This window comes from Sander lucioperca, chromosome 22, assembly GCF_008315115.2.
Source record: "Sander lucioperca isolate FBNREF2018 chromosome 22, SLUC_FBN_1.2, whole genome shotgun sequence".
Classification (NCBI taxonomy): Eukaryota; Metazoa; Chordata; class Actinopteri; order Perciformes; family Percidae; genus Sander; species Sander lucioperca.
This window is the reverse complement of record NC_050194.1, coordinates 26,340,981-26,364,291: the sequence shown is the minus strand read 5'-3', so window position 1 is coordinate 26,364,291 and position 23,311 is coordinate 26,340,981. Positions and strand designations below refer to the sequence as shown.

The following is a 23,311-nucleotide window of genomic DNA, read 5'->3' as shown; positions in this document are numbered from 1 at the left end:
ATTTATGCTTCTACCCATTGATGGACTGGGATCAAAAACAAAAAGCACTGGCATTTGCAACAAACCGGCCCTATTTTTGTAAATAACCTATCTCGGAAATTAGTAACTCTGTCTTCCGGGTGATTATTTCCACGCACCTTGCCGCAGTACAATCTTGAATATCTGTGGCTGCATGCATAAAATAACCAAAGACAGATTATCAGTAGTGGCCTAAAGGGATCCATAGGGGGGCGGCCCTTCTGGCATTTGCCCAAATTCCAGATGGCCAGTCCATCACTGCTTTTACCATAAAAGTCAGTAGTCCACATAGCTGAATTGTTTCTTCCATTGAGTCCAGTTATAAACGACACAAATCAAAGATATGTGGCTTTGTTTTAGTGTTCAAAATATACCATATATGATCAGGAGTCTTCATAGGGAGTTTATTTTGAAAATTGATCGGACGCTCTAGCCCTTCCCCTCCCTGCCCGGCCTGTTTAATGCCCCACCACTCCGTGGCGCGTTTTTTTAGCGGCGAAACGCTTCTGGGATGCGCTGCGTCGTGGCTGCTGAAATCACAAGCATTGTCTGGAGTGTCTGTGATTGCTGCCGGCGGTCGTGGAACCGCCAGAACGCAGCACAGACGCCCTAGGTGGATTTTAGAGGTATGATGTCTCACTTTTCTATTTCTACCCTTGCTGTCTGACGAGTTGTCAGATGGGCATGTAATGGACATAGGTAAACAGTTCCCCTCCTGCTTCCAGTCTCTGTGCTAAGCTTCCTGAAACCTGTCTGTATGCAGCCATCATGTTAATTGGGGACTCAAGGCGGGCTTTTGAACTTCTCACCTCATCTGCATAATGGAATATGGATGTTGTATCAGCACTGACATACTGTAATTCATCTACAGAGGGCAGCACCGCTGCTGACAGATCTGAAATGGAATTGACCGAGCTCTCTCTCCATGTGTTCAGCATAACACCACAGCTCTTTTTGACGGTTCTCCCAGTGACAGGGTGGACCCCGGGATGATAAGCAGCACATTTAATGGGAAGGATGACAATATATCATGCACAGTGATGAAAGGTCAGGGACAGAATACAAGAAGATGAAAGGTTGTTTTTTTTGCAGAGAAAAAAATCAATCAACATATGTATCGATATTCTTATCCAATGATTCATAAAAATATTTTCTGTTTCTACGGTACCGCCGACGGCGACTACATCATATCTGTGTCCCGTAGAAGAGAGCCAAAGCAGAACATACAGAATAATGTGTTTGTCTTTATCGCTACAGTAGTGTCTCTGTGTGTGCTTATGTGTCGTTGATGCGTCCTAATGTGTGTCTATGCACTTTTACCTGTGTCTACTGTGTATGATAATTGTGTTATGTTTTTCTTATGCCATCAACCTGCCAGTTGGAATAATCCATAATTCCATAATCTGGAATAGTGGTGTTGTCATTGTACTTGTCTATGTCTTTCTTGTTGTATGTTTATTCGTTGTATTGTTGTAGCGTATCTATTGTTTTAAGCCGTTAACCTGCTAGGGACTGCAGAAGGAAATTAGCCTGTATGGCTAAATCTGGCACATTTACATGTTGGACTCTGTACTCATGTTGATTAATGTGCATTGTCCCTTTTAAATAAAGAAATCTAAAATCTAGAAAATCCATGTTATGTTAGGGTTAGGGTGTTCTGCTCTTTACAAATGAATTAAATGTCAGACTGACTGACACGTGATGTGCATTCTTCTTAGAAAACGATCAGTTTTTAGAAATGTCTCATGATATATTGTCTCTAGAAGTGTATTATTCAACTTATGTTTGTGTTAAAGAAGGAAAAGAAAATTGCGATACTCAATACTATGCAATCGCAATACTTCTAGAATTGCAATTAATGAAAACCGCAAAACAAATCGGCGCCCATGTATTGTGAAAGAATCGAATCGGGACAAAAGCAGATCGTTCCAGCCCTTTTGCTTTCATTTGAACCGTACAGGGTTTCCAAAACCTTCAGTTCTGAGTGTTTACTTCCAGGTCTTTGCCAGATAAAGTTCAAACTGATGTTCAAATCTCAGTCCTGCTTGATCACAGTGGACCTGGTCTTTCTACAAAGAAGCAGCAAATTGTGAAAGCTGCTCTGTTATTTGCATAGTACAACTGTAGTTTCTTCCATTTCACATTTTGTACAAGTGGCAACATCTTGACACAAGTAAGATGAGCCTGAGTAGTTGACAAGGGGTCAGTCTTATGTTCCCACATTTCTAAGATTTTTCTTAAAATTAGGCCCTATGTTCCCACATTTCTAGGGTTAGGGTTAAAATAAAGATAAAATCTGATACAAATTTCTGAAAAAATAAATGTGGGAACATAGGGCCTAATTTTGGAAAATACATCTTAGAAATGTGGGAACATAGGGCTGTGGCTCCTGTTGACACAAACCCACCACAAGGTCCATTTAGTAGCTGTTCCAGAGGTTTGTGGCTTGTTGTGAGATTGTTTTGTTAACGAATGTTTCCAATGCCAAGAACGAATTGTCATTGTCAACTTTTAACTCAACGTGAACATTACATATACATACAAAAATATTGTACATCCGTTTTTTGGGGTTCGGCCGAATACCAAATCCTCCTCCCATCCTCAGTCCATGAACACAGTAAACTCATTAATGAAGTAAACAGTGACTGTCCTTCCTTTGCTGTACCTGAAGTTGCTGCATTTTGGCTGCTGTCTGTAGATTCCTTCATCACAACTCGTATTCTTCCAGATGTTTCCTACCAGATGTTGTAACAGCGGTGATGTTGTGTATAGTTTAGGGTCCTCGCCACCACCAGACTAATCAGCATTACAGATTGAACATGTAGCTGGACTTGAATGGCCTTCTTTTGACTGAAAGTTCTGCCAAACTACACTTTTTCTGCTCACCAGTTCCATTTCCACTTTCTCACAGCCTACTGCATTGAACGCTGCACCTACGTAAACACCTTCCCGTAATCAACGGCGGCGTCATTACGGCGACCAGCGTAGCGCGCCTAGTGCAAGCGTATGGTTCGGTTCAGTGGGAAAAAATTCTAAGGTTCTGCAGAAACCACAACCCCTTCAAGAAGCCAAATATTCAGCCAAATCTGAAGCCGAATCCTGGATTCGGTACATCCCTAACATCTGTGTTCATATATCAGTCCACTAAATGAGTATTTTCTAGATATCCTGTCCATCATTCCCCCAAAATCCAGCCTGACATATCTGGTGTCTTTGGAAACTTTATGTTAGTTACACTTACAGGATTGTACTTTTTACCAGTGCTTGTCTTCACCTCACGGTAGAACACTTGCAATCAGCTATGGATTGAACCCTGATTGTCATTTTTCCGCCTGTCACAGAGACTCAACCATCACACCTTCACACTCCACCGCAAAACGACTCCTTGATTCAAGTGGGGGATCCTCTGAATCCTTCCCCGCACACACATACTTCAGCTTTCTTTTTAAGACATCACAGTCAGCTCGCTAACAACTCACAACACACGCCTGGCGTCGCAGTTTACCCCTCTCTGTCAATATGTTCCCATTTTCAGGGAGCAGAGCGGTACACGTCCTTGTTTTCCTGGGTTCAGCGAAGCAACAGAAAAAGGTCAAATTCCACGCAGCCGAGAGAAAAACACACAATCGCCCTCTGAGCCCTGAGACATTAGTCACGGCACAACTCAATGTAGTGTGGTAAAAAGATCGCTGGTGTTGATTATGTCAAGATCAGAGGCATTTTCTACTTGTGACTGAGACACCGCGCACGCACACGCACACTGTAGCCCAGATGGCAGCGTACCATTTTTTCGAGGCTGAAAATGGACAGTGCTGGACCGTGTGTGTGTGTTTAAGCTTATATTAATGTGAATGACTCAGAGAGGGGAGAGGAGGGCATGATGGGAAAGTTGGGAGGAAACAGCATCGTTACCTACTAGTAAAATCAACATTGGACACCAGGGCATTGTGCGGAGAATCATTTTCAAAGAACGTATAACATGACTCAAATATAGATTACAGCACATTGTAGAGGAAACGTTTTATGGGCATATTAACGGGAAGAGAGCACAGCTAGAGACGCTGACAATGAGAACAGAAAAAAAGAGCAGAGAACAAAATACAATGGGCATTTGGAAAGAGAAAGAAAACAGACAAAAATAAGTCCTTGGAGAGTTTTCCTTCTCCTGAGAATCACTCGAATCCATCGTCCATTACTATTTCATCTTCATCTCCGATCCTCAGGAGCACGCAGCCCACTGAGGGGTTTCCTACAGAGGAGCTCAAGATACCTGGGGGCAATCTCAATTGGGAACCGGCCCCAGCAGTGGATTTGGGGATACGCCTTCACACTGGCACTTGAAATCAGCTCCGTAATACGCAATGCGCTCCCAGTAGACGTCGTACTACACCAACGGTGTAGAAGCGTCAGAAGCGAGTAGAAAAATAATGGCGGAGAGACTAGAACGACTCATTCAATTGTCTGTGACCTCTCATCTGAGGGCTCTAGATATGTCAGGTCGGTTTAATGTGATATAGCGGTATAATGTCAATAGTTTGATGTCTGTTGCTAACCAACTTAGCCATAGCAGGTATCCTATGCATTGTTTCTGCACGGAAGAACTTTTCTCATACTCCAAAATGAATCGATTACATGACAACATATCGTTATGAAATCATTATTTATTTTATTAAAAGTTAAGAATTCAGATTTGTTTATCAGTACCATAGCATGGGGGGTAGGGGGGTGGTGTTGAAATAAAAGCCATTTTATTGATATTTTTCCCTTTATTTTTATTTTTTTTTTCCCTAGTCTTTATTTGCATATTTGGTATTAAGGTTATCCAAAAGAACAGTAACGTAATCAAGTTACGTTACATTCATGTTGTGATACTTGAATTATGTTTATATATCATAATTTTATTGGTACTTTTTCCCCTATCTCTTGCTGCTGCGAAGGTGTGAATTTACCGTTGTGGGATTAAGAAAGGATTTTGAATCTTGTAATCAATGTCTTCATTTATAAATATGTCCTGAGTATAAGAGTATATATGAGTAAAATGACCTCTGCCAATGATCTGACTTATCCTCGTAAGCGAAGAATTTCTTATCTGTATTTACACTGGACGGGCAAGTCCAAGGAGGCTTCCATGTCGTCGTGCCATTTTGAAAAACTCTAATGGCTGAGAGGGACATAGAGCACTAGCTTCCTGTCTAGCTAATCCACAACGCGTTTTCGTTCAGAGCCAGCGTCACGTGACTGAAACCAGCTGAAACAGAGAAGGAGATCAGCGAGAGGCGCTTGTCACTGCCCTTTAGTTCATAACGGAGGATCCTTCTTATGCCGAGCCACAGGAGAAGGAATCCTCGTCGCCAAAAAAGCGGACTGGCAAACTGGCAGACATGTTGTCATAGCTTCTTGGTACATAACGGCTACCGTAGCTTCAACACGCATTTGAAAAAGCGAGGCACTAGAGAGCACTATTCGTTTGAATGCAAAATACAATTTCACCGCTAGATGGGAGACATTCCTACACAGTGGACCTTTAAAGTAACCCTTTCCAACCCGGCCATATCGTCTGAAGTTGCCTGACCTCTTAGTAAAACTACACCTGTGCTGAATGAGTTGTTTGGTTTTTGGTCCAGGTGCTGTTTATTCCTCCAGTTAATTAACAACTACACATTCAGGCTTCAGGCTATCATGAAGTCACGCATGCAGAGACAACAAAAGAGACGCCGTTTCACGAAACATCGATTACACTCACACACGTGCTCTCACTGGCTCGTTAAACCTGGACTCCACTCTGGAATCCGTCTGCAGACGGATTACCGCCCGAAGGTGTTCTGCTTTGGATCAATAGTTCTGTTGTTAACGAACTTTCATTCTGTCAGGACGCCCTGCTGACGGGATGTTTGATCCCCTGAAGCTTTTACTGGCTTTTATGCTGGATTCATATCCATCTCTGCTTTTTATTTGATGTATTTCAAAGCCTCTGCTGTGTGCACAACACACAGGCACTTATTGCTGTCCATACATTACCAGAATTAGCTTTCCAAAATGGATCAGGCCAATAAATTTATACTAGAGTAAACAGCCAATTACAGTGACTGCAGGGCTCGGTGTTGGGCAGCTTCCCGTCAGCGTCAGCACTGTTGGGATGAAGGCTTTATGGACGCTGATTAAACCGTTTCATAAGAGCCTTAATGTGATGTAGCTCTCGTTGAAATCAAATAAGTGAACACAGACAAACACTCTCTCATTAAACATTTTGTCTACGCTTAGTGAAACTCTTCCAAATACCAATCTGATTTACTGGGTACTGGAGACGTTCATCTGCATGCACGGCAGAACAGAACATCTGCAGACTTTCCTTTAAAGCTACCTAGTACCTAGTAGCTTGGTTAAATCTTTCTAAAGGAATCTAGTTGTAGTAAGATCCCCAGTCTTTAACGTTAGACATGAGATGACTGTCTTTAGATGCGAGATGCTGTCAGACTTTGGTCTTTTCAAAGTGTTCTAGTGGATGGTAGGCATTTAGAGTAGAGGGGGACAATTTTTCGGGACTCCCGCGGGTCACGGTATTCCCGCGGGAGTCCCGCGGTACGGGAGTCCATTTCACTGTTGGTAACGGGATAGGGACGGAATAGAGCATAGAAATCAACGGGAGCGGGTGGGAGCGCGACGGAGCCGGAGATTAAATTAAAAAATGATGTTGCAATGCGGTGAGTGCGCACAAAGATTGCGAGGCATTTCGTTCGAGAAGATCTCCGTTCGGAATTACGTAATGAAATCGTCTAGGCCTGCAGGTAATGCAGTGTAGCCTACATTTCCTAGGCAGGACAGGATTTTTTTGGAGGAGTGACGTGATTGGGATATGAGTATTTTGGTGGGCTCGGGATGGGAGCGACAATTGATTCCCGTGTCACCCTCTAATTTAGAGACATGGTACGTATTACAAAACAGTATGAAGTAATCCCTGTTAATCATCAGCATTTGATGGATAAGTTTCGATAAAAACGCCACTGTGTTCGGACACGACTATTGGCCATGTACAGACACAACCGGTCAGATGCATTTTCCTGTCTTTTCGCGGTGCTTTTCCCAGGAGATCGCCCCCAAAGTGCAAACAGAAACCATTTTACACATCTAAGAATCTACGTACGTGTGACTTTTCATACACGTAAATGGACATTTTCATGTCTAATTAGCGTAGGAAAGTGACTTTGATGAGAGAAAGCAGTAAGAACGCTCAGGGGACGCTCAGGTGGCGGAAAAACTTTACATTCAAAGTGGAAATTAAGGAGCTTTGACTGCATCATTTGGAGTTGTTGAAGCATGCCATTTCATTGTGAAGAACAGAAGTGTGGCCCTGGATGTGTTGACAGCACTGATGTTCATTTTGGGCGACTTGGTAATAGGGTTAATACCCCCGAACGACCAGCAGCACCCAGTGAGTTTTTACAGCGGCGAGATAGCATGGCCAAGACTTTTTTATGAAAAAAGTCTTAAACCTCTGATGTCAGCTTGTTAAATGTGAGTATGTTTCTTCTCTCCTCTGAGACAGGAAACTGAATATTTTTGAGTTGTGGACAAAACAAGACATTTGAGGACATCATCTTGGGACTTTTGGGAAACACTGATCCACATTTTTAACCATTTGTTTTGACATTTTAGAGACCAAACCACTAATCCAAGGCCGCCCAATTCTCTTTGTTTTGGCCCACCATGGATTTGACATGCTCATGCTTATTCTCCTCTTATTTTAAAAGTATGACTATGAAACGTACATTTTGTGCAGTTAAAAAGTATGTAATCTGAGTTTAACGGCAATGTAGTGCACAGTGGTGGTAAACTTCCCATTTAAATTACATACGTATGTTTTATCTATGGAGAATGGCAAGAATTACGGTATTCTTCAACATCGACATTTATTTTTGTGGCATTCCATCCTGATACATTTTGGCCCTTCATATGAAAGAACTTGGGCACCTCTGCACTAATCCATCAACAGATTAATCAGCAATGAAAATAGTCGTTAGTTGCAGCCCTAATTGGACTGCTGTGTATCATTTGTATTATTGTGCAAAACATTTAAGTGCACTGATTTATTCTTTATACATAAACATACCGAAATAAGAGGTCAGATATCGACTCACATTTCCAATCTTGTCCTCTTATTAAATCATTCATTAAATACCCAAACCCCCCCGAACCCAATCTGGGTTCGGGGGGCAGACACCGTCGCTACATTTAAGACTAAACTGAAAACTCTCCTCCTACTTGATAAAGCTTATAGTTAGGGAGTGAGGAGTTGCAGTGAACGCCTAGACCGGCGGGGCAGGGTGTATAGCTGCAGACACAGCACCCCTGCTTTTCTCTGCTTCTCTTTACAGTCATCAGATTTACCTATCGTATAATCAATAATATAGTGCCTCTCCTAGTTATGCTGTTATAATTCTAGACTGCCGAGGAAGTTCCTTCTTATGACACGCTCTTTTCTTTTGTTTCCTTTTATGCACATCATGTCTCAGAAGTGCTTGTTACTCACCTAGCTCTGGGGAGTTTACTCCCCGGAGTCCTTATGTTTCTTCTTCACCCAGAACATCGCCTCGGATTAGGGCGACACCAAGACCTGGGTCTTGGGTGCAGCTGTGGCTATGGACCTGCTACACCCTGCTACGCTCTGCGATTCCCTGCAATGCCCGACTACGTCCTGCTGCGTCCACCGCGTCCACCCATGCTCTGCTGTGCCACGCTACATCCTGTACCGTCATAACCCCAACCGTCAGACACCGCCCACCAAGAGTCTGGGTCTGCCGAGGTTTCTTCCTAAAAGGGAGTTTTTCCTCGCCACTGTCGCAATAGCCACTGCTAATGCTTGCTCTTGGGGGAACTATTGGAATTGTTGGGGCTTTATAGAGTGTGGTCTAGACCTACTCTATCTGTAAAGTGTCTCGAGATAACTCTTGTTATGATTTGATACTATAAATAAAATTGAATTGAATTGAATTGAATTGAATTAAATAGTAGCTGACTATTGAGCCAGAACTTTGCTCTCGTACGGCTGCTCGGGTTTATTTGACATAATAACTTTTGATAAATGTTTTTGTCCTTCACCGTCAGGACGTTTCTAATAGATCCACGTGGTTCAGAGCAGAACAAATGAATGAATAGCTAAAACCACAGATGACACTAATCAGAAAAGATCATATCTGACTTATGTGAAAACATGAACCGAAAAACTACAGCAACACAAAGACACACGTCTGTACGGCATCATTTCTAATTACAAACATGGCGGTCTGAAAACTCTCCTGATGACATTAATAGATGAGATGCTGACTTCAATTAACTACCACTGAGACCACACACACACACACACACACACACACACACACACACACACACACACACACACACGACAGCCTCAATGGTGACTGTTCTGAGAAGTCGGGCTGTTGTTGATTCTGTGTTTCGACAATTAATTAAACACGACGAGATCTCGACCACAAAGGCATTTGTGTGTGTCTGTGCGTGTGCGTGTCTGTGCATGTGTGTGCGTGTGTGTGTGTGTGTCTCCCATCGCTAATTAAAATGTGTTCAACATGTTCGTCCTCATTACTCCAGCTCTGGGTCCACACTTTGTGCTGGACTGAGAATCATTCATACATGATCTGCATGGTGTTATAGTCTCTGTGATCGGGTGAAATAAAACCCAATATCAACTGGCGCAATAAACACATCACGAAAGACACACCAATTTTTTTTTTTGTGAAAGTTAAAAGAAAATCTGATTCGAAAACTACACCTTAAAATGTAACTGTCGTTCTCTTTTAAAGCTGCCTTTTATATCCGATTCAATGTTCAATTTGTTTAATACAAAGAATGTTGGAAATGATTTCCTTTCATCTGTCTTAAATTCCAACAAGCAATGTGTTGTATTTTAGCAGAATACTGAATGCAGCAGAACTGAGAACACCTTATCTGTTTATTAATCACAAGTAATATCGGAATATTCAACAACGCTATCGCACATCGCATATTTTCCTCACATCGTGCGGCCGGCCCTATAGTGTAATACACAATCACATGCAGTCTTCCTCTGATTGTTGACATCAATTAGTCTGGATCAACAGCAGTACATTTCCAGGATTATTGCTTCAGTGCTACATACAGTAGTTCCGTCGGATGTCCCACATCTTCTGCTCTCTGTACCGAACTCCGTTCTCTTCGGGGAACAACAAAAAACTTCGAGCTAGCGAGCTGCACGCTGAAAATGTCAAGTTATGAAGAAAATTTGGATGGTGCAACAAGGCAGGCCTTTTACAAAGAATATGTTTAGGTCGTTTTGGGACTGATTGGTGGGATTGCTGTGGACGAAGTACACACGGAGATACACTGGTAAGAGATAATGAGGTTTAACCATGTATCAGGTAATTTAAATAGCTCACGTTACTGTATTGTGTCAACATTTAACTTTGTTTAATATTATCTGTGGCGTTTTCTTTTGCGGGGTGTAAATGTTCCGCCAAAACAAGTTCCTTCCTGACAGCGGCGGAGTGGGACCAAAACATTTACCGGAAATTTTCGTAGACCACCGGCCCGGGTTGAGCAGAGGCTGCACAGTTTGACCAGCGGGCAGCGGCCGGGTAGCGGCTGCGGACAGCGGCCGATCAAACCAGCCCTCGCGGCCTCGAAACACTACCAGCCCACCGGTAAAAGTCCCAACTCTCCCGATTGCCACTCCGCCTCTGCTTCCTGAGACTATTTCGTCGCCGTGTGCCGTGTGCCGTGTGCCGCCTAAGATCATCGTGATTGGTTTAAAGAAATGCAAACAACCCAGAGCGTTTTTTTTTCTCCTGTCCCAGAATGCATCTGTGGTGTAGCCAGACCTTACTCCACAGTGCTGTGGAGATAGAACTGGCAATGCGAGACTAGACAATGATAAACACTCTCTGATCAGTGTCTGATGTCTTGTATGAATGTCTTTATCTAATCGGGGTCCAATGAGAAAACACACAGTCATATATATATATATAATATATGTATATAATGTGGGTTTTGTAAACTCCTCATATGTAGGTGTTCACTTAAATGGACAGATCTCTCAGTGTGTATTCCCTGTGGGTCTCATTCCACTTCAGCTGTGTCCATTTTATCCCAGTGAGGGTGTTCTGGCTCCAGAAACGGACCAACGGAGTGGTGAGGTCCCTGCAGAAACTTTTGTCTGACATGACAGGTACAACGTCCATCTTTGTTAACAGCTGTTGGTTGCTGATTACTCATACAAACGCTTGTTTAATTCCACTAATAGCCTACTTGTTGGGGGGGTAGGAGGGGGCAGGTCTCTCGCCGTTTAGCCAAATATGCCTATTGGCAGACCGGCATGTCTGCTGGCAGGCTGAAGTGTAACGGTGGCAGGAGGTAGCTTGGCAGCTGTCAGTCAAATGGACCGGAAACAATGCAGTCTGGAGACGGAACCTTCCCTCGCCATCCCCATCCTCCTCATTACCTTTCAATAATCCATATGTGACATTGGGCTTCACTCTCTTTGCACTCCTGTAACATTGTCGAACTCACAATGGACGGTTACAGAAAAAAACAAAAACCCTGGCACAAACATCCCCCACAATGCAACTTGACCACATGCTCATGTCCGTGCATGTTCGTCTTTCTGAATGTGCACGATCCAAACATAACAGGGACACACTTGCAAAAAATACTGTGGTCAAAAACTCCACATTTGGAGAAATTATAGGGTATTTTAAGGCATGAAGTGTAGACATTCAAAGGAGTTTATGTTGAGGGTGTTATGCATTGGGTCTGGCTTTTGTTTACCACTTAAATCAACAAAGCATGTCATTGCTGTTTGTTCCCTACCACACATTCAGCTCTAATTAAGCTCCATTGTTTGTTTGAAGGTCTGCAGGCGTGCATGTTTTATCCACTAATTCCTACACATTATGAGTAATGCACATTCATAGAAAGATTAAAAGGTTGCATTGACAACCTATGATTGCTTTATTTACACTCTGAAGTGTTTCCTCTTTCAATCCACAGCTAGGGATCGACCAATATGGATTTTTCTTTTCATCAGCCTTAGCCGATATTTGGAGCCGAAACTGGTTTTGCTCCCTCAATTTACATCATAAAAATGTAAACCCTGCCACACTGGATTTGTTTTCGCAATCTGCTCTGCCATTTCTTGAAAAATAATAAACAAAAACACAGATCAGTGTCACGTCTGCAATCATCTTACATTCATATGACCCAAATTATGTGTGCAGTGTGCATCATATGGATGGGTGCACTGCATATGGTTAACTGTGCAAGGGTAAAAGGCTTTCATCAACATCTACAACACAGCCTTGATGATGCATTGCTTGCCGACATATTATAAGACAGATATAATCAGGTCATCACAAAATGTCCTTTGTCAACATATTTAAATAATTTAAGAAAACAATAAACCTGAAAAGTAGCCAAAAGTGCTTGATTTGTAATTTAAGACTGCCATGGTGCTGAAAGCCTGCCAGGCTTCCAGCACTCTGCTAGTGGGGGAGGGGCAGTGCATGGTCTGCACGTGAACTGCAGCGTCTCCAGCAGCACAGAGCTGCCTGTGGATGCCTGTCTGTAAATAATGCCGGGAAAAAACTATCGGCGAACACAGCAGCTGTGTATCGGCCGATACACGTAAAAACGCAAATATCGGCCCGATATATCGGCCGGCCGAAATCGGTCTATCACTATCCACAGCTAATGATGGTTTTCACCGATTAGCATAACAGTCAAAAAAGTCTCACACTTTATAGTGAGGTTCATTGGGAAGGAGACAGGCTGCCAACACACCAGGCTGTTCCCATGAACCATTCGTACATATAGCTTTGAACAATAAAGCACTTTAATTCATATATATTCCACATATTTATGACTGTATGCACCACATTGACTGCCAATATATATAACGGCAAAGATTTGATTCAATTTAATTATATTTATAGTGTCAAATCACAACAGAAACTATCTAGATACATAGTAGTTATCCACATAGGGGGGAGGTCACGGTGGATGGTTGGGTCCTTAAACACAGGGCTTTGAAGCAGAGTTCATGTCCTGAAGAAGTTAAGGAGAAAACACAAGACTTTCACCAGGAAACAGGTGTTCATGTCCTGGAAGAAGTTAAGGAGAAAACACAAGACTTTCACCAGGAAACAGGTGTTCATGTCCTGAAGAAGTTAAGGAGAAAACACAAGACTTTCACCAGGAAACAGGTGTTCATGTCCTGGAAGTACTACAAACAACGGTTTGGTGTCTAAACTTAACTGTCGTCAGCATAGACAATCACCTTCTGTCGGCTACACTAAACTGTAACGACGGCTGAAGTGACCGTCACCTCACAACTCTATACCCGGCTCACAGTCACCTTTTCTTGACTAAGGTGAACTGCTGTTGCCGTAATTTCGTAGGATATCACACAAACCCGTTCATGAGAATGCGTTGAACACACACTAACTGCAAAATACTTAAAACACGTGGGTTATTGGTAGAAGAATGCAGATTTTTCATGTTTGGAAAGCAGACACACTCTTACTGTTTCTCTTATCTCCTCTTTAACCCCGCTGTGCTCCTTCCTGCTTTATCTTCATCCACCATGCTTCCTCTTCCTCACCTCTCATCCTGATCTTCTCATCACCTTCCTACTCTTTCTCCCTCCAAATGATCCCAGGCTTGATTTCCTGCCAGGGCCTTTGAGAACAGTACAGCACCCTGCATTTATTCATGCCTTTTATTGTCAACAGCCTCGGCCGCCGCCAAGAGGGATGAAGGGAGGGAGGGAGGGAGGGGGGGGGGGGGGATGACCGACAAGATGAAAGGATAGAGCGAAAGAGAGAGTGTGTGGCCAAACATTTAAAGATAAAAAGGAGTTGAACCTCTGCACAGCTTGGGCCTTTTATTCGTCTTTTCTTCCTCTGATGCTACCACTTTGAGTCTGGCAACATGAGCTGACTAAATCTCTCAGATTCAATCTCTCAAACCTCTAACCAATCACTCCAACCCATATGTGTGTGTGTGTGTGTGTGTGTGTGTGTGTGTGTGTGTTTCTGCAGGTAACAGCTTAACTCAAGCGCCTTGCTGCCACCTTGGAAAAGCATCTTTACAGCAGCTTGTCCTTCAGCTCCAGGAAGAAAGACAACGATTGGACTCAAGGCAAAGAAATAACCAAGACGGTTTGTCAACTCGAGTAGCAAACGTTCTTACATTCTATATTATTCTTCAAGTCTAGCGATCTCTAGCTCTCTTTTCAATGTTTGCAAAAGATCAAAAATCCTTGATTATGCGGCACATTTTCTTAAAAAATGTGATGGAATATGCGGGATATTTATGCAATTTTATGCGATGAAATTGCGGGAACTTGCAAAAACTGCGGTTTCATCGTGGCTTCATCGCGGGGTTTGCAGCTTTTCGATGATGTTCACGTCGCGTAATTACGTCACTTCATAACGTTCCAGGGGAACAGGGGGAAATGGCTGCTCTTGTGTGAAGTAAATGCAACATTTTTCAACTTTCCACTAAGATATATGTGACTTTTTTGCAATAAAAATGCGGGGATTATGAAATCATGCAAGCCCCGCATATTTTGCGCGGAAATCTGCAATTTAGCGGTGTATTTGAAAAAATGCAGCCCCCGCATAAATATGCAGACTTTGGTTGATTATGCATTTAATTATGAGATCGCATAATCACATTTTTCTGGAGGGACTGACATTTGTCACTTTTTTACGAATTGTTTTTTTTTTTTTTTTGTCACATTTGCCTCTTTTTGGATGTTTTTTCCCGCCTTTTTCTGTCAACGTTTTTGTTCCTTCTTTCCGTTTTTTTTTGGCATTTTTCGCTGTTTTCTCTTTCACTTTTTGGTCACTTTTTTTGCCTTTATTTTCCACCTTTTTCAGTTAGCTTTTGCCGCTATTTTGTCGCTTTTCACTTTGTGCCAAGTCAAGCTTTTTGCTGCTTTTTTTTCCCGCTTTTTGTCTCCGTTTTAAACACAGCTGGTAGGATTTTGCTCCTGCAGACGCTTCAGCTGCCATATCTACACAGAACTCGTTCAGCAGTTCAAAGCTTCGACAGCGAGGACTCATTTTCAACAGTGCAGCTTCCATAATGGGTCATGTTTGTAAATCAATATGTCATGTAAGCATTTTCCCATCTTAAGTTCCGATTGGACCGACAATGTCATTTTCCAGCCTTTTCAAAACCAAACAAATCACATCACTAAAGTGATTTACATGCTTGTTGGCTAACACTGCTGTAGTTAAGGTTTGGCCAAGTCCCAAAACACACACTGCATCATTCTTTACAATATAAAGTACGTACAGATTGTGATGGTATAGAAGAATTAGTATAGAAAAAAAATCAGCATTTTGAAAGATATATGTAACATTTCAGCCTGTTCTCATGAACCATACGTTTGAAAAGCTACTGTATGAATGACATCAGACGTTGGAGCAACTTTACAGCATACAAATTACAAAATAGTTGGATCTATATATACAATACAAAATATCTTTTGAAAATCACAATAACAGTAATTAACTCTCATTCAACAAACACCACGTACACACATCAGGACCACAATACCTACAAAATATAAACACCAAATACAATATCATAAATCACTAATCTCAGAATTAACTGTCTCAATATATATATATATATATATATATATATATATATATAGATCCCCAACTCAACATGAGTCATTGTTATGACTCCGTCAGTTTAGTCGGACGAAAAGCAGTTTAGTGATGATTTTATGGAAAAAAAGTTGCATTGATAAACCCTGCCTGCACATACATAACAATGCCCACATTACATCATCAGCTTTAAAAGTTTCCCACCATCCCAGACTTCCTTCAGAGAAGGCTCTTTAATTTGTGAGCTGCCTCTCCAAAGAAACTCTCCCAGCGCTTGGACAAAAACCCCCCCCACTGTTGGGCGAAGAGGTGATGGGCCATCTTTTAGGTGGACGTTGGACAGATTTTTTTTTTTGACCCGCAAGCACTTTGAAACTTCCTTTTAAAGAAGTCCTCACAAAATAGAGACATTAAACTTCTCTCAAGCTGCTGGAGGCTGAAAACCAAGATGGATTGTTGCTCCCCCACCCCCGCAGGAAACTGCGGCCTATCCACATGTCAGACCCTCCTGGGACACCTGTCGCCCTCCCGTTGCGTTTAAGGTCAGCCGAGTAGGTCTGGCTCGTCGAGGTTTCTGTGATGAAACACTAATTCAGAGTGGCGGGGATGCTGCAAGCCCTCTGCGATGCGGTCAGCATTACACGGCCCCCCCCCCGCGGCGCCCCTGACCTCTCGTTTATCAGTGATACCCTCCCCGCCGGGCAAAGAGCATTTCCAGCTAAACTCAAATGGAGAATGTCAGAGGAGTTTTAAGAGTTGAGCTCTGTTGGACTGTGAAATACTCCAAACCACGATGAAGCTCTCACTTCTTTTTTCTCCTTCTTCTCCTTTCTTGCAGTTGAGTGGTCCCTCAGTTTTGTAAGTGAATTCATTTTCTGTTCCCTTCTGTCCTGTCAGACGCGACGGAGCAGAAATTCTTTTTTTGTTTCAATACAAGCAGTGATGCAGTAAAAGAGAAAAGTTACTGTCTTGAGTTTAAAATGTTCTCTTTTGTAAAGCGCTCTTTTGTAATATCCCTCCACTCTCTGTTCATTCACCATCCAATGCACCGGGCCAAGCGGTCCTCCAAACCAGGGGCGATGCTAGGATCAGGCCTTTAGGGGGGCTCAGCCCCTGATGAGAATGTGACACGGATACAGTGCCTTGCAAAAGTGTTGACACCCCCCCATGCTAAATCAGTAATTCCATTAGCCGATAATCTCTGAGCTACTAAACGTCAGCTAACGTTTCTTGACGCTGTGATGGAATTAAAGACCAGTGTGACACAATGTTCTAACATTCAGCAATTTTAGTTGCTTACCTTTTTAATTTGGGTTCTAATCTGCGCCATGAAATTATTAATTTATTCTCTGGGGACTACCAACGTTAAACTTCACAACCATCTCCTGCTCTCTCTCTGACAGATTAGATAGAGACTCAGCCAAAGGCGGGAGTCTGGCACCATAACCTCCTCTGATTGGCCAAAACTACGGTTCTGTTAATCATTTCCTTGACGGGGTTACAACTGCTGTACACAGGGAACATACTACTACTACTACTGTACACAGGGAACATACTACTACTACTACTGTACACAGGGAACATACTACTACTACTGCTGTACACAGGGAACATACTACTACTACTGCTGTACACAGGGAACATACTACTACTACTACTGCTGTACACAGGGAACATACTACTACTACTACTGCTGTACACAGGGAACATACTACTACTACTGCTGTACACAGGGAACATACTACTACTACTACTGCTGTACACAGGGAACATACTACTACTACTACTGCTGTACACAGGGAACATACTACTACTACTACTGCTGTACACAGGGAACATACTACTACTGCTGTACACAGAGAACATACTACTACTACTACTGCTGTACACAGGGAACACACTACTACTACTACTGCTGTACACAGGGAACATACTACTACTACTACTGCTGTACACAGGAAACATACTACTACTACTACTGCTGTACACAGGGAACATACTACTACTACTGTACACAGGGAACATACTACAACTACTGCTGTACACAGGGAACATACTACTACTACTACTGCTGTACACAGGGAACAAACTACTACTACTACTGCTGTACACAGGGAACAAACTACTACTACTACTGCTGTACACAGGGAACATACTACTACTACTGCTGTACACAGGGAACATACTACTACTACTATTAGTCATTTTTTCAATCAATCGATGGAACGTTTGACGTAAAAAAAATGGCAGGAAAAACCAAGTGTCCATCACAATGTCCACATTGCACACAGTGAGCTCTTAATGTCAAAACCCAACAATGTATTCAACTTACGATGACAGGAAAAAGAGAAAATTATCAATTAGCACCGTCCAAGATGATTGTGATTGGTTTAAAGAAATGCCAATAAACCTGAGCATGTATTTCTCCAATCCAGGAATGCTGTGTGGACTACCCAGACCTTCCTCCGCTGCGCTGTGGAGGAAGGTCTGGCAAAGCGAGACTAACTGGAATTGGACTGGGAACGTAGTCGAACACTTTGACTAGCATTTCAGCTGCAAAGGTCTGCCGGTAAGGTGTGTTTTGGAGACCGTGGTGCTGAGCTTTTTCCTCTCCCAAAGGATTTGTAACGCTGTTATCTGGTCCCCTTAAAATAGCCTGTGTTTTAGGCCCAAATTGTCTCTTGGTCAGGTCATGAGACAGATAATACCAGTAATAAAGAAGCATTGTTAAAAGGTGCAGATGACAGAGCTGTGAGTGCTTTGGGAGATACAAATCACACAGAACACGAGAGGCTGCTCTGCATCTATCCTGAAGAAGATTCAGTGCTCCAGCCTGCTGAGTGTGTAGTACAAATTCTCCTTGTTCTCCTAAAAATCACAGAGTCGCTGGTGTGATGATTCAAGTCTTGGGGCCCTATTTTAACCATCTAAGTGCATGGCGTGAAGCGCCTGGCGCAGGTGCATCTAGGACGTGTACGAATCCACTTTTGCTAGTTTGACGGCTGATAAAAAGGGTCTGTGTGCCGGGTGCATGGTTCTAAAGGGTTGTACTTAGTGTCTTCATTAATCAGAGGGGTGTTTTGGGCGTAACATGCAATCAACCAATCAGAGATCATCTCCCATTCCCTTTAAAAGCCAGGCGTGTTTGGACCTCGGCGCATTGATATTATGGAAGGCAGGAAGGTGTTATCCCCCCAACCATTTGTCAGGAAGATATGATCCTTAGAGACATTCGGAAAACATGATCGTTTCCCTGACAGTCTCTCAGTTGACTGTTAATAAATACACTCTTAATACACACTTAAAGGATTATTAGGAACACCATACTAATACCGTGTTTGACCCCCTTTGCTAAAGTTGCTTAGATCACCTTTCTTTCCCATTCTGACATTCAGTTTGGAGTTCAGGAGATTGTCTTGACCTGGACAACACCCCTAAATGCATTGAAGCAGCTGCCATGTGATTGGTTGATTTGATAATTGCATTAATGAGAAATGTAACAGGTGTTCCTAATAATCCTTTAGGTGAGTGTACATATCTAACAAAACTTGGACTTCAAAGTAAATACATGAAATAATCTCAAATCTACAGTGTAAATGTTTATTTCCCACAAATTATACAGGGAAAAAAGAAATCAGAAAAAGAAATAAATCAGGAACTTCCCGTGTGTCGTTAAAATCAAAACGCAAATCAGGCCGCCAGTAAAACCCATTATGTGTAAAAACAGTTGACTATTTCATTTAAATAAAGCTAATTCTCTATGCTGACAATGACCCGCCCCCCTCGTGTCGCCATTCGAGCGGCTGAGAGCAGAGTTGTACATCTGTCAAGCATCACTCCTTCCTTGTTTCACCCTCGGAGGGGAGCAGAAATCAGCGGGCCGCCCACGGCAGAGCGTTGGCTCTCAAGAGAATTCGCCGATAATTGGCCTTCTATCCACTTCAGCTACTGAGCCAAATGCCGACGGGTCACTCAGCCAGCCACCTGTGGTGCATTATGGTCCACACTCAGCTCTAATAAGAGCTAATCCTCTGTGATGTGCCCCCGCCCAGGCGCCGTGTCAGCACGCATCCTGCACAGTCTGCATTAAATAACAGGGGACGTTTTAGGCATGTTACAGGTGGGACCTCTTTCCAAATGCATCCTCCACATGGGCTGCGTTCAAGGACAGAAGGCAGCTTTTAAAAATAAATGCTACAAATGGAAAGGAAACCAGGTCAGATCAAGTGTTCAAGAGAGCCAACGTTGTCACGAGTGGTGGGTATGTAAATCAAGCAAGCAAAGATCAACGAAAGGTACATTTAACAAGAGTAATGGATGTTAAAGGAGATTCAGTACACTGAACTTCGCTATAAATAAGAGTGTTGCTGAATCAACAGAGTTGAACCTAAGGTGTGTTTGAGAGACTTAAATAAGCAGGAAATTAGATGAGTAGATTAGTCAGGCTGTTCTCATGAAGCATTTGTACACATAGCTATGAAAAAGTAAAGCTCTGTAATTGGTATGTATTCAACATATGTATTACTGTCAGCAGCACAATGACTGCAGTCACCCTTTCCCCAGATGTCCTTTATGGTCATCATTACTGAAATCTTTGTTTCTGCTACCCTCACTTGATCAGGATGTGTGCGCTCCCCTTCTAAATCCATTTCTTTAAGATGAAACTTCAATGAGTGCTTCTTAAAAGCCGTCTGAGAGCCGTTCCTGTCATGCAGCGAGTCCCCAGCGTTAGATAAAGGGCCCTCTGGAGGCTCCCTCCCTCGGTGATGTGTGCACCGTGGGGATACAAACACTTCCTGCAGTCTAAGCCGTCCTCTGCGGAGGTGCACTCCGGCACTAAGCTCCGTAATCAAACTCTGTGATTGTTTGTCACACTCGGCTCGCTCCGTCCTGATGGGAAATAAGGCAGGAACAACCAGGGAGACGTTTACCAAAAATTGCATATTTGCATTGAGTGAGAGGAAGGATGAACTTTTGTTTGCTTGTTTAGCATTTCACACAAGACAGAAGAAGAGAAGGAGACATAGAGAGATGGTGAAAAGGCAGAATATATATAAAGATATATAAAGATATAAAGACAAAACGATAGAACAGAAGAGTGACAGAACAATACAGATGTATTGTATAGCTTCAGTGAGGCTCAACACTAATGTTGGTGATCAGGTCTGGCTCTCAGTCGGTGTTCCAGTTCATCCAAGAGGATTTGAATGGTTAAGGTCAGGACTCTGCAGATGAGTCAAGCTCTTCTACACCAAACCAGTCAAACCATATCACCAGTTTATTTGTGGCCCGCACAGAAACTGGACTAACCACAGGATACTGTCATACAGCACAAATGGGATTTTAGGCGAAAGTCTGGTGTTTTCTCCTTAACTTCTTCAGGACATGAACACCTGTTTCCTGGTGATAGTCTTGTGTTTTCTCCTTAACTTCTCCAGGACATGAACACCTGTTTCCTGGTGATAGTCTTGTGTTTTCTCCTTAACTTCTCCAGGACATGAACACCTGTTTCCTGGTGAAAGTCTTGTGTTTTCTCCTTAACTTCTTCAGGACATGAACACCTGTTTCCTGGTGAAAGTCTTGTGTTTTCTCCTTAACTTCTTCCAGGACATGAACACCTGTTTCCTGGTGATAGTCTTGTGTTTTCTCCTTAACTTCTCCAGGACATGAACACCTGTTTCCTGGTGAAAGTCTTGTGTTTTCTCCTTAACTTCTCCAGGACATGAACACCTGTTTCCTGGTGAAAGTCTTGTGTTTTCTCCTTAACTTCTTCAGGACATGAACACCTGTTTCCTGGTGAAAGTCTTGTGTTTTCTCCTTAACTTCTTCAGGACATGAACACCTGTTTCCTGGTGAAAGTCTTGTGTTTTCTCCTTAACTTCTCCAGGACATGAACTCTGCTCCCCGGCTTGAAAGCCCTGTGTTTTAGGAGCCAAACATCCCGCCCGACCTCCTCCCTATACAGATATTCACACTCTTATTAGAGATGTTCGGATACTGATACCAGTATCGGTATCGGCTCCGATACCGCCTAAAACGCTGGTATCGGTATTGGGAAGTACTGGAGTTAATGCATCGATCCGATACCACGTAATAAAGCCCTAAAGAAAATCTAGGTTGGTTTTGTTTGTTTTATACTGGCTTATTAGTTATTTCCCCTCTGTTAATCACCAGCTGGCACTGGCGTGCACACACACACACACACACACTTATTATTTTATTTGCTTAGTTTACTGTCCTGCCGAAAACCATCAAATCCGGATGAATGCGTAAAGAAGAGAAAGAGAGACAGGAAGTCAAGCTGTGAATGTGCTGCGTGTGTTGAGAATGTGCATGATTACCAGAATGTGAGCTGCTTATGTCAGGAATGAATAATGGATGAACTTGTAATTATTAATCCTGCTTACAGTGGGAGTGTGGTGTGGCGGAGCGCTGGGACTGCTAACGGCAGGTCAGAGCGCCGGAGAGCTGAGGAAATAGGCCGACAGAGACCAAACCCGACAGCCAGAGAGTGAAGTGTGAGTGAGGTTGCATTTTTGAAAAAGAAATAATTCAAGTTTAAATGGTTGGGATCAGTGGTAGAGTGGAGAGGAAGGGTAAATGCAGACAGATCTGGGACTGTGTGAGACGTCTGTCTTTCATTTGAGTCACAATATTCTCTTCTAATCTGTGAAGCTGTGAGCTAATCAGATGGATTCACAACATTCAAAGGTCTAATTTCCTAATTGTTTTGTCTCTATTGTGTAAAAATGTGCTCCAAAACATATAATTACTGCCTCAAACTGAGGCTTTCTTTCAATAAAGGCTTTAATTACTGACTGTTAGAGTTGCAAAGACATAAAACATGGCTTTGTTAGGCAATGCTGCACACATGAATATAAGCTAATGACAGAAAAAATCTTTTTATTTTATTCCTTCCTAATATCCCACTGGTTCAAACTACAAGTTACTGAAAGATCATGACTCAAAGCATGTTGTATGACTAATAATTTCAGGAACATTTTCTTGCTCCATGCTTTTAATCTATTCATGTTTGTTGACTAAATATTTGAATTTGATGTCATTATGTCATTTATTGTGTGATGTGAAACATTTTTAAACCATTTGTTGTGATATAGGGGTTTACAAATGAGCAAATAAAAGGTCCGTTGAATTGAACTGCCTGAAACACAAAGCGTTTAAATTTAGAAGCAGCTTGTGTGTTCTGCGAGGTCGATTTGGGGCAAAGCAGCAAACGGTGAGTCAGCAGCCAGCCGAGTCACATCCGTCACATCAGACACCCAAACACATATTTCACTTCCCACTCTAACAATGAGTCAGGTGCACCGGCAAAATAAATGTACAGTCAGCAGGAAAACACTCCACTTTGCATCGGCCCTTGCATTACCCTGAGAGAGAGGAGTGTAAGTGGATAATAACAGCGTGTTCAGGAATGAGAAGGGATATCAGAAAACAACTGAGGAACCAGACCTAATGAAACGTGAAATGGTATGGTCCCCTGGGGGCCACCGTAGGCGATCAGTAGAAGCCATGTGAGTGGGTGAAAGCAACATGTAGACATCCTGAAGCCCCGAATGTCTGCTCGGTTGTTATAGCATTGTAGTGTTGTAGGTTAAGGTTGG

The 23,311-nt window shown here is 42.7% G+C and overlaps 1 protein-coding gene and 1 long non-coding RNA gene across 4 annotated transcripts in view; both read right to left on the bottom strand.

The window, feature by feature from the left end:
• Nucleotides 1-23,311, bottom strand: part of grid1b (glutamate receptor, ionotropic, delta 1b) — a 669,588-nt gene that overhangs the window by 446,764 nt on the left and 199,513 nt on the right. The window lies entirely within an intron of this gene.
• Nucleotides 1,281-10,312, bottom strand: LOC118494250. The gene is made up of 3 exons (XR_004896365.1): nucleotides 10,218-10,312; nucleotides 3,401-3,402; nucleotides 1,281-1,292 (listed from the first exon to the last, which is right to left on the bottom strand). It is a non-coding gene; the product is annotated as an uncharacterized LOC118494250 (long non-coding RNA).